The following is an 11,104-nucleotide window of genomic DNA, read 5'->3' as shown; positions in this document are numbered from 1 at the left end:
GGTTTTAATCCTAGCTCCATTGACCTCCAGAATATCATATTCCAAGTCCTTTGATCTATTAATGTAGAAGCTGCTAGATCTTGTATTATTCTGATTGTGTTTCCACAATACTCAAATTGTTTCTTTCTGGCTGCTTGCAGTATTTTCTCCTTGATCAGGGAGCTCTGGAATTTGGCAACAATATTCCTAGAAGTTTTCTTTTTGGGATCTTTTTCAGGAGGTGATCTGTGGATTATTTCAATTTCAGTTCAATTTCAGTTCTCCTTGATAATTTCTTGAAAGATGATATCTAGGCTCTTTTTTTGATCATGGCTTTCAGGTAGTCCAATAATTTTTAAATTATCTCTCCTGGATCTATTTTCCAGGTCAGTGGATTTTCCAATGAGATATTTCACATTGTCTTCCACTTTTTCATGTCTTTGGTTCTGTTTGATAATATCTTGATTTCTCATAAAGTCACTAACTTCCACTTGCTCCAATCTAATTTTTAAGGTAGTATTTTCTTCAGTGGTCTTTTGGACCTCCTTTTCCATTTGGCTAATTTTGCCTTTCAAGGCATTCTTCTCCTCATTGGCTTTTTGGAGCTCTTTTGCCATTTGAGTTAGCCTATTTTTTAAGGTGTTGTTTTCTTCAGTATTTTTTTCAGTTTTTTTGGGTCTCCTTTAGCAAGTCATTGACTTGTTTTTCATGGTTTTCTTCCATCATTCTCATTTCTCTTCCCAATTTTTCCGCTACTTCTCTAACTTGCTTTTCCAAATCTTTTTTGAGCTCTTCCATGGCCTGAGACCAGTTCATGTTTTTTTTTGGAGGCTTTTGATGTAGGCTATTTGACTTTGTTGACTTCTTCTGTCTGTATGTTTTGGTCTTCTTTGTTACCAAAGAAAGATTCCAAAGTCTGAATCTGAATCTGAGTCCATTTTCGCTGCCTGGCTATGTTCCCAGCCAACTTACTTGACCCTTGAGTTTTTCGTCAGGGTATGACTGCTTTTAGAGTAAAGAGTACTTTGTTCCAAGCTTGAGGGGATCTGCTGTTGTTTTCAGAGCTATTTCTATACAGTCAGCTGTGCCACACCAGTACTCCTCCCACCAATCTGGACCTGACTGAGATCTTAAGCAGGCTCTGCACTCCCACTCTGATCTGCCACTTAACTCCTCCCACCAGGTGGGCCTGGGACCTGAAGCAACTGCAGATGCAGTTCCGTAGCTGCACCACCCCCGCTGCTCCTGGGGTGGTGACCAAACTGCGAACTCCTTTCACTCTGTCCCCTGCAGCTTTTCCCACTAGCCTTCTCTGTTGTCTTTGGTGTTTGTGGGTTGAGAAGCCTGGTAACTGCGACAGCTCACTGATTCAAGGTGCTAGGGCCTGTTCCCCAGGCTCCTGGGTTTGGTTGGTTCATGCGTGGCCCACCATGACCTCTGCTCTGCTCCGCTCCCAGCTTCATGTGAAACACCTTACCCAGGGACCATCCAGGCTGTCCTGGGCTGGAGCCCTGCTTACCTCTGCTATTTCATGGCTTCTGCAGCTCTAGAATTTGTTCAGAGCCATTTTTTTATAGGTTTTTGGAAGGACCTGGTGGGGAGCTCACGCAAGTACCTGCTTTCCAGCCACCATCTTGGCTCTGCCCCAGTCCATTGTTTTCTATACCATGTCAACAAGAAGAAGCATTTTGAGTGGATTTCCTATACATAATTCATGAGTGGACATAAAAGGATTGTGTAATGTGCTGTTGGAGGGAATACACAAATTGATAAAACCTCAGAATCATCAAATTTCCAATATATTATTTCTTATACTTCCCTGAAGCTTAATCCCCCCTTTTTAATGTAGATACAAATATTTTCTTCTGATTTGCCAGTATCTTCCCCCCCCATCCCTTTTTATTGCTATAATTGTTAAAAAGTTCTGCCTTTCATCATACCTAAATTTTCTTTTTTTAAAACTTTTATCTATTGCCCTATGGATATTAATAGAGCAAGTCTAACCCTATGATATGTCATCCTTTCAAATACTTGAAGACAGTTATCAAGTGTCTCTTCTCCACCTAAATAACCCCAGTCCCTTCCACTGTCATATGTCATATGTTGTATGACAACCACACTCTATCAGCATGGTCTCATTCTTCTGGATGCTCTCCAGATTTTCAATACCCTTTTTAAAGTCTCAAAATCTCTGCCCCACAAAATGTAAGAGAAACTGATGAATTGAGCACCTCTTACCCTTCTGGTTGGTTTTCACAAACACCCATCCTCCATCTGTACCAAAATTCTGGCCTTGCTAATTTGTCCTAAGCTCTCTCCATGTCCCGTCCAGTGACTCATGACTTTGAAGCTTCAGAGATTCACTAAAATCTCTATATGTGAATTCCATTGACAGATTTCAAGCTTCAAAATGTTCTGTCATCATTTTGAATTGGCCAAAATTCTCAAAGATCTCAACAGGTTATAATGGCAGTACAGATGTAATACAATGTAATTTAATAAGGATTCATCTCCAACTGAATATCCCTTAAGCATCTCAAGTTCAATATGACAACACTGAGTTAATTAATTTTTCTCTCATACCTTCCCTCTTCCTAACTTCTCTAGTACTGTTGAGGGTGCCACCATCTAGGCTCAAAACCTTGGTGCTGTCTTCAATCCTTCATTCTCATCCATTCCACATCCTTCCAACCCATCACCAAGTCTTATTGCATCTACCTTCACAACATCATATTTATAAGTACAATTTTCTCCATTCACATAGCCACAAACCTAGTTCTGGCCCTCTCTTCTTCCTGCCTACACTATTGTAATATTCTTATGACTGGCTGTATCAGTAAGTGGGACTTTCTTTTACTGTTTTTTCTTTTAGCACTTATTTAATCAAGTGCCCTTGAAGAGTCTGGCCTTTGTTTCTTTGATTGGATCAGGAGTCTTTGATGACCTCCTTGCCTCAAGGGAAAGCCTGGTTTGCATGGGTTTGAGCTGCATGTTGTGATGCCCTTTGACCCTGAACAGGATATATAAACCCAGAGGTTGGCATTTTTCCCTTGAGGCTCTCACTCACTGGAAGAGTGTTGACATGGAGACTCTGGGCAGCTGTTGTTAAGAGGCCCCTGGCTTTGAAGAAACCCAGATGGGGATTCTTATCAATGGTTTTGGGAGCTCTCACTCACTGGAAGAGTGGTGTGTGACTCTGGGCAAGCCATTGTAACTGCCTCCCAGCTTTGCTAACCCAGATGTTGGTTTGTATTTGGTCTGTTTATAATATGTGTTAGTAATTTGTTTGTATTTGCTCTGAAGTTCAGGTTGCTGGCTTTTTCTCCATATATACATGTTTGATTAAAGTCAGATTGTTAACGCCTAAAGTTGCTTTCCTTAGTAAAGCAGATCAAAGAACCTGTGTTAGTGGCCTTCTGTGCGCTGGTTGTTGGTGGTTTTACCCAGGCACAGTAGCTGCTAGCAAAGTTGTTACTATACTGGCAACCTTGTTTCAAGTCTTTGCCCATTCCAAGCCATCTACTACTCAGCTACCAAGGCAGTTTTCTGAAACTGTAGGTTTTATCATTTCCTGACCCCCTCCCCACAATGAGTTACTGTGGATAACTATTACCATCAAGATCAAATAAAGACTTCTGTTTGGTACTTGAAGCTCTTTATTACCTATAGTCTTCTTACTTTTCCTGTCATCTCACACTGTTATCTCCTCCATATACTCCATATATAGCTACCATGGCATATTTGTAGTTTCTTGAAAATGTCCATTCCCAATCCCTGTGTCCTTACATTAGTGGTGTCCCATGCCTGGGATGCTCTACCCTTTTCATATCTGCCTCTTAGGGGGCAGCTGGGTGGTGCAGTGAGTAGAGCATTGGCCCTGGAGTCAGGAGCACCTGGGTTCAAAGCTGGCCTCAGACGCTTGACACACTTAGTAGCTGTGTGACCTTGGGCAAGTCACTTAACCCCAATTTCCCTGCCTTCCTCCCTCCCTATATGCCTCTTAGTTTTGTTAGTTCCCTTCAAGACTCAAACCCTATTTTCTCCCCACAGCTTTTCCCAATACCCATAGCTGTTAATTCCTTTGCCTTTCAGATTATCTTCCATATAATCAGTATATTTCTTGCAGGTACCAAGTTATTTGTATGTTGTTTCTCTCATTAGAATACAATGTCCTTGAGGGCAAGGTCTCTTTTATTTTGTTTTTTTTTTTTGCCATCCTTTGTACCCACAGCTCTTAGCACAGTGGCTTGTACATTATAAGTACTCAGTAAGTGCTTTTGGATTGTTGACTAACCGATGAATATAAACTCTTTAACTTAAGTTCTTAGAATTGGAATAATACATACTACTCTACACTATCCCCTATCTAGTTTACATTAATGTAATGGGATATTATGATGCATTTAATATCAGCAAGTGTGAGTTATATTAAAAAGAATATACCAGGAATGGGTAGACAATAGTTCTCATGAAAAAGTTTAGGCAATTTTAGTAGACCCAAACTCTATGAGTCCATGTCATGGCTCAGTGGCCAGAAAAGCTAACATGATTTTAGCTGCATTGGGGTTTACTTACTATTCAGAATAGGGAAGATGATAGCTTCCCTACATTCTTCCCTGGTCAGACATCTGAAGTGTTATTTTAGGAAGCATATTGACAAACCAGTGAGAATAGCAGATATATTGGAGATCAGGTCAGTGGTGATTGCTTGATGGAGCTAGAGATGTTTAACTTGGAGAAGAGAAAACTTTCTTGGGGTGGGAGGAGGAGAGAGAGATCATATGATCCTTGTATTCAAGCATAGAATGAACACTGGATTTGAAGTCAAAGGATCTGAGTTTATATTTTGGCTCTGCTCCTTAGTCCTGACCTAGAGAATTTAGGACAAGTCATTTAAGTTTTCTGAGTCTCAGTTTCCCTATCCAATTCAATTCAATTCCATAAACATTTGTTAAGCACCTACTATGTGCCAAGCACTGGGGATACCAAAAGTGGCAAGTCCCTGCTCTCAAGGAGCTTACAATCTGATGGAGGTACTTCAAATCGAATGTGTAAAATGAAGGGATTGGACTAGGTGATCTTTGAAGTTCCTTTCAATTCTAAATCCTTTTTCCCTAAGTATGTGAATGGCTGTCACATGGAAGTGGGTTTGGGCTTATTTTGCTTGGCCCCAGAGGGCAACACTAGGTGCATGTAGAGAAGTTTCAACTTGAAATAAGGAAAAACTTCTTAAGAAATCGGGTTGTATACCAGTAGAATGGGTTGCCTCTGGAGATTGCTCATCACTTGAGGTCTTTAAAGAATTACTGGATGGTGGGGGATGGTGAAGAAAGAGCATCTATTTTGAATAGATGGACTTGACTTAAGGGTCTCTGAGAAGTTTTCCAACTCCGAGAAATTGTGGTCAGCCTTATTATGCATCGTTCCCCTTCATGCACATTATGGTTTGGCCAAATGTCTGTGGGGTTCCCAAATGCTCAACCTATCTTCCATCTTTGTACTGGATGTTCTCCATGCCTGAAATCCATCTCCACCTCCCAGAATCCCTAACTTTCTTCAAGACTCAGTGTAGCTTCCAACTTCTGCATGTAGCCTTTCCTGACCCTTCCCTCCCCAACTACAGTAACTTCTCCCCAAATTCTCTCTTATCTGCTTTGTATATAAATATGTATATTGACTCCTCTGGCTAGATGACTAGACTACAAACTCCTTTAAGGTTGGGAGGGTTTCACTCTTGTATTTGTACCACCTATAACCAGCCAAGTGCCTGACACATAATAAAAAATGCTTGTTAATTGGTTGATTCTCTAATTCTGTGGGTCTGTGAAACTAACTTGGGAAATACTGATCTAATCTAACCCCTTCATTTTGCAAATGAGGAAACAGAGACTATGAGAAATCGAGTGACTTGTCTAAAATATCATGGAAAATAGGTAGTCCTACATTCCAGACAGACCAAGGTCAGCATCTCACCACCAGGAGAAATCAGAAGGCTCTCAACAGGGTCATGTTTGGTCTTTCTCCCCCTGGATGGTGTTCCTCAGGAGCTAGGCTTTCAGTGCCCACCCGCAGGCCACTCACTGGCAGAGAAGGGTTTGTAAAGGAAACAGCTAACAGCTTTTGTGTGCTGCGTCTCTATCTGCTAATGCAATAGGGCTTATTTTCAGCATCTTTGCAAGACTTGGAAAAGCATTGGGGTTTCATTGTAAATCCATTATGTCTCTTTTAGTTAGACATATTATGTGACAGGCAGTCCCCCGGCAAAGGGAAGTCAGGGTGATTTTGTAGAATGAAAAGGGGCAAAGCTGCTTTTTAAAGTTTTTTTCTATCATGACTAGCCTCTTGGTTATGACATTCAATGTATTATTCAGCTTAAGTGGTTGATTAAAGAAGAGCTGGTGGGAATGTGGGGGACTGGATGTGGGGCGTGAGGGAACATTTTAACAGAAGCTGGACTCCCCTCTCTTTAGGTGGCAAAGTAGGAAGGAAACTGACATACTCAGCCCTTTGTGGATGGTGTCTTGGTAATATAAGGCAAGAGACCAGATCCTGGCTAGGGACCCTTAGAATGTTTCTGGGTCAGCGGGACTTTGGTGGCTCTTTCATTCACCGGAACCCTTGCATCTTTATTAAAAATTAATTTGCTGTCAATAATTAAATGCTGATTATTTGATCTCTAATGGGGTCAGGATTCCCATAGTCCCACATTAGTGTAATAATGCAGAAGTAGAAATTGCCTTTCAGTTGGAAAAAAATGTACTTATTATTCTCTCTTTGTTCGGAGTAAAATGGTTTGTCTTAAATTAAAAATTAACACCAGAATTTTCTTTAATCTTCGAATTAAATTAGTGCTAATTAGTTCTATTTTCTGTACAACATTCAAATGCTAAAATCTTAGTCATTCCTTCAGAGTATTAATGGTGCCCTTTGGCTGTAATCAAGATTGTCTTACATTAAAAATGATATCGTTAACTCAATTATATTAAGATTTATTGTTCTTGAAACATAGGGTTATGCCTCGTGATCACTGGAGTTGTTGGCAAGGATGAGATTGTCAGGATGGGTGGTCAGGTCACCCATCAGCTCCATCCCTGAACTAACGGCATGAAAGATCACAGGTAATCAGAACCCCCTTGGGGCCAGCTTGGGCTAGGGTAAGAGGTTCAGGTCCAGTCACATGGACAACTTGATATTGTCTCCTGCTATCATACCAGATGCAGTATGATACAGCATAAGACCACACTGGTTTAGAATCCAAGGAACCTGGAGTCTAGTCCCAGTTCTGCTTCCCAGAGTGACCTTGGACAAGTGGTGCCATCCCTCTGGGCCTCCATGTCTTCTTTGTGAAATAGAGAGTTGGACCAGACTATTTCTAAGATCCTTTCCAGCTCTGACATGCTATGAATTTCTTCATTCAAGACTCAAAATCGTATTAGGACACACCAATTTCTCAAGTGCCCTCCAGGTCTTAATCCAATCTCCTTGGGGTTATTCTGCCCGAAATCTTCATGTTGTAGAGAGAGAAACTGAAGAAAACTCTCAAGCCAGACATGCCTTCATTCCTCTCTGGGTTCTATTCCTGACCCTCTGGACTATCTCTACCATGACAAGGAAGCCCCCTTTCCTTCCTCCAGCATTTCCAGTAGGCAAAAATTAATGGAGGAGAGCAGAATGGGAGTACAGAGGGGGGGCACAAATAAGTGAAACAGTGTTGGGCATACCATGATATATTTGGGTTATTATTTTTTGAAAAAAAGCTGTACACATTGGCACATAATAAACATTTAACACATGCTTGTTGATTTGACCAGAGAAGTCAGATGATTTATCCGATGTTACCCAGGAAGTCAAGGCTAGAGTTAGGCTTTGAACCTAAACCTGTTTGCTCTTTCTACTCAGTTGTCAAAACCATTCACCCTGGAAACCTCTGTTCTTGGCCCAGAACAGATGGCTAAGTAGGGTCAAAGTCTTTCAGAAAGATTCTTGGCACATAAAACAGAGATTCCAAACTCAAGGACACAACTCTATCAGAAAAATTCTTCTGGGATGGGCCAGAGTTCATTTGGCTTAGAAGATCCTTCTTCTGGAAAGGGTATACTGAAGCCAGCTCAAACAGTCTCAATAGCTGATTGTTCAAAGTTCAGTGCAAACATTTACACCTTGGAAATTGTCAAATGCTACAAATCAGGGCTCAAATTTTTGATTATCCAGACTTAAGAAATTGATGGAGAAAATGTTAATGATTAAGACTACATTTAAGAGTTTCCAGTGTGCATTTTTTCCAGAGAGCCAGTTGTTAAACATTTATCAGCATAGCCCTGTCTGAGAGGGTAGAAGCCACTGGGTCTCATGCCTTGCTCTTTAGTTATCTTAGGTAACAGCCATCCAAAAAGCCTGTATTAACTATGGTGCTTGGCACTGGGCATACAAAGGCAAAAAACCAACTAATTATTTTATATGTAAACAATAGATAATCAATGCAGGGATTTTGGGGGGGGGGTTGGAGGAAGAAGGATTGGCATCTGGAGTGATTGGTGAAAGCTTCTTGCATACAGTGTAATTTGAGCTGACCTTTGAAGGAAATTAGTTGTACTTGTCACAAAGCTCTACAGTTTAGCTGGTTCTTAATAAATGGCAAATGAATGGCTAGGAGGGCAATCTTGACCCCCATGATATATTTATTAACATTTGGAAATATTCCCAAACATGCCCCTTTCCCCCAATTACTCATCACTACTCCTCTTCTTAAAGCCTTTTAGGACTTCTCAATGAGTAAAGCATAAACTACTGATCCTGGCATTGAAGGCCCTCTAAATTTGACTTTATCCTCTATATCTTAGCCTTAACTCATATGGCTTCCTTCAAATACTCTATGTTCCAGCCAACTTGAGCTATTTTCTATCTGCCATCCCATGCTGCCTTCTCCACTCAATTCTCTGCTATCTCTACCACATGCTACGTCTATCAGCATGGCATAATAGGGACAGTCCTGGGCTTGAAGTTAGGAAGTTGTAGGTTTGAATCCTGCCCCATATGCTTTCTGGTGGCTCATCCCTGGGAAAGTCATGTGACATCTCTGGGCCTCAGTTTCGTAATTTGTAAAATGAAGAGGTTGGACTTCAAGCTCTAAATTGATGATCACATAAGGACCTCCCTTATTATAAGACCCAACTACAGAAGCCCTTCCCCCTTTCTAGGAAGCCTTCTCTGATGTCCCAAAGTAAAAGTGATCTTATCCTCATCATATTTCTCATGGCACCTCTAACTTTCCTTTTCCATTTTCTTAATTTCTCTTAAGCCAATAATTTATGTTGGATTACCTCATTAGAGTGGGAACAACGTCTGTGTTACATCTTTTGGAATCTCTAGAATCTATCATCACTACCACCACCATGTCACTGTCACCATCACCACCACCACCACCACCACCATCATCATCACTAAGATTTATAGAGCATCTACTATGTACCAGAAACTGCACTAAATGCGTTACAAATGTTATGTCATTTAATCCTTACAACAACCCCATGAAGTAGGTACTGTAAGACCTTCTGCACAAGACCTCATACAGAATAATCCTTTAATCAATGTTTGTTAAGTGAATGGAATCACTTGTCACGTGACAATACAGAGTAATTGAACTCAGAGTCAAAAGATTTGAGTTCAAATCCTAGCTCAATCACTTCCAGCCAGCTTAAAGTAACCTTTAGGCAAGTAACCTTACCCTTCTGTGTCTCATTCATCTGTTAAGTCAGAGGGGAAAATTTTAGAGGATTTTTTCTACTTCATAGATTTGTTTTTACAACAACACTTTGTAAAACTTACCATCTTCTCTATATGACCCAAGGCCCAGAGTCCTCAGATTTGGGTTTACAAAGACTAAGCTTAATTTTAGAAGCTGTCCTCCTCACCAAAAAAAAAAAAATCTCTTTGGCCATATTGTCCCTACCCAGAATCCCTTTTGGAAAACCTGAGAATAGATTTCATGCCTAAGTTATTTACAGATATAGGTATTAGGTTCCTAATTTCCTCTGTAAGCATTCAAGGTGACAATGCATGTATTGGGTTCAGGTAAGCCTTCATTTCTTTTTTTTTTAGCAGCATCTAGTTTATTTATGCCTGTGGAAAGGTAGATGTCACAGCACACACACCCCTCAGGAGTAGAGTGCCTGCCATTTATCCAAGGGGCCCCGGCTGGGGATGTACTTAACCCCACAGCCATCAGGAGTGAGTTGTTTCTCAGCTATCATATCCTCAAATTCATCAGCATTGCACTTGGCGAAACCTCATTTCTTGGAGATGTGGATCTTCTGGCAGCCAGGGAACTTGAACTTGGCTCTCCGAAAAGCTTCAATCACATGTTTTTATTCTGAACCTTGGTTCAAATTGTTGTGATAACTTGGCCAGTGTGTACATGGGCTATAGTGCCCTGGGGCTTCCCAAAAGCTCCCGGCATGCCAGTCTGGAGCCCATCAGCCCCAGCACATGACAACATCTTATTGATGCAGATGACATGAAATGGATGTAGCTGCACACGAATATGAAAACCATCCTTGCCACAACTCTTCACTATGTACTTGTTGGCACAGATACAAGCAGCCTCTAAGGCTTCCGATAACAGCTGTTCATATTCATTTGACACCATGTGGCCACACAATGGAAATGCATCCACTTTTGCTTACTTTCTACCAAGATTGAAGATTCATGTCTTGGCATCAGGAACTCCCCTGCAGAAACGGGACTTTGGGTACGACTTATGTTTACAGTACCTATAACAGCAGGCGGCACAACGGCCCATGGCACCGGTGCCAGCAGGGACTGTGTCTCTCCGCAGGGAAAGGGCGGTAAGCCTTTGTTTCACCCCATAGTAAGTATACAGATAATAAAGACTCATAGACATCCAGAGATAAATTTAGGGAAGACACAATAGCTCTGGTCTCTGGACTCTCCCAATTGGAGGGAAGCCAAGAGTACTACCTGAGTAATTGAGCAGAGTCCCTTGTTGTCTCTCTCTTGGGTTGAGCCTATAATTGGAATTGGGGTGAGCCCAGCTGGAAAAGGAAGGACAGGTGAGCAAGAGCCCAGTGGATTGGAGTAAGGGAAGGAGAGGAGGACAAAGTCTGAG

At 41.3% G+C, this 11,104-nt stretch overlaps 1 pseudogene; it reads right to left on the bottom strand.

Annotated features, from left to right (window-relative positions):
- Positions 1-10,133: 10,133 nt before the first annotated feature.
- Positions 10,134-10,777, bottom strand: LOC118854517 (annotated as a pseudogene).
- Positions 10,778-11,104: the final 327 nt, after the last annotated feature.

This window comes from Trichosurus vulpecula, chromosome 6 (genome assembly GCF_011100635.1).
Source record: "Trichosurus vulpecula isolate mTriVul1 chromosome 6, mTriVul1.pri, whole genome shotgun sequence".
Lineage (NCBI taxonomy): Eukaryota > Metazoa > Chordata > Mammalia > Diprotodontia > Phalangeridae > Trichosurus > Trichosurus vulpecula.
Note: the sequence above shows the minus strand (reverse complement) of the source record. Positions and strands in the feature narration are given on the sequence as shown.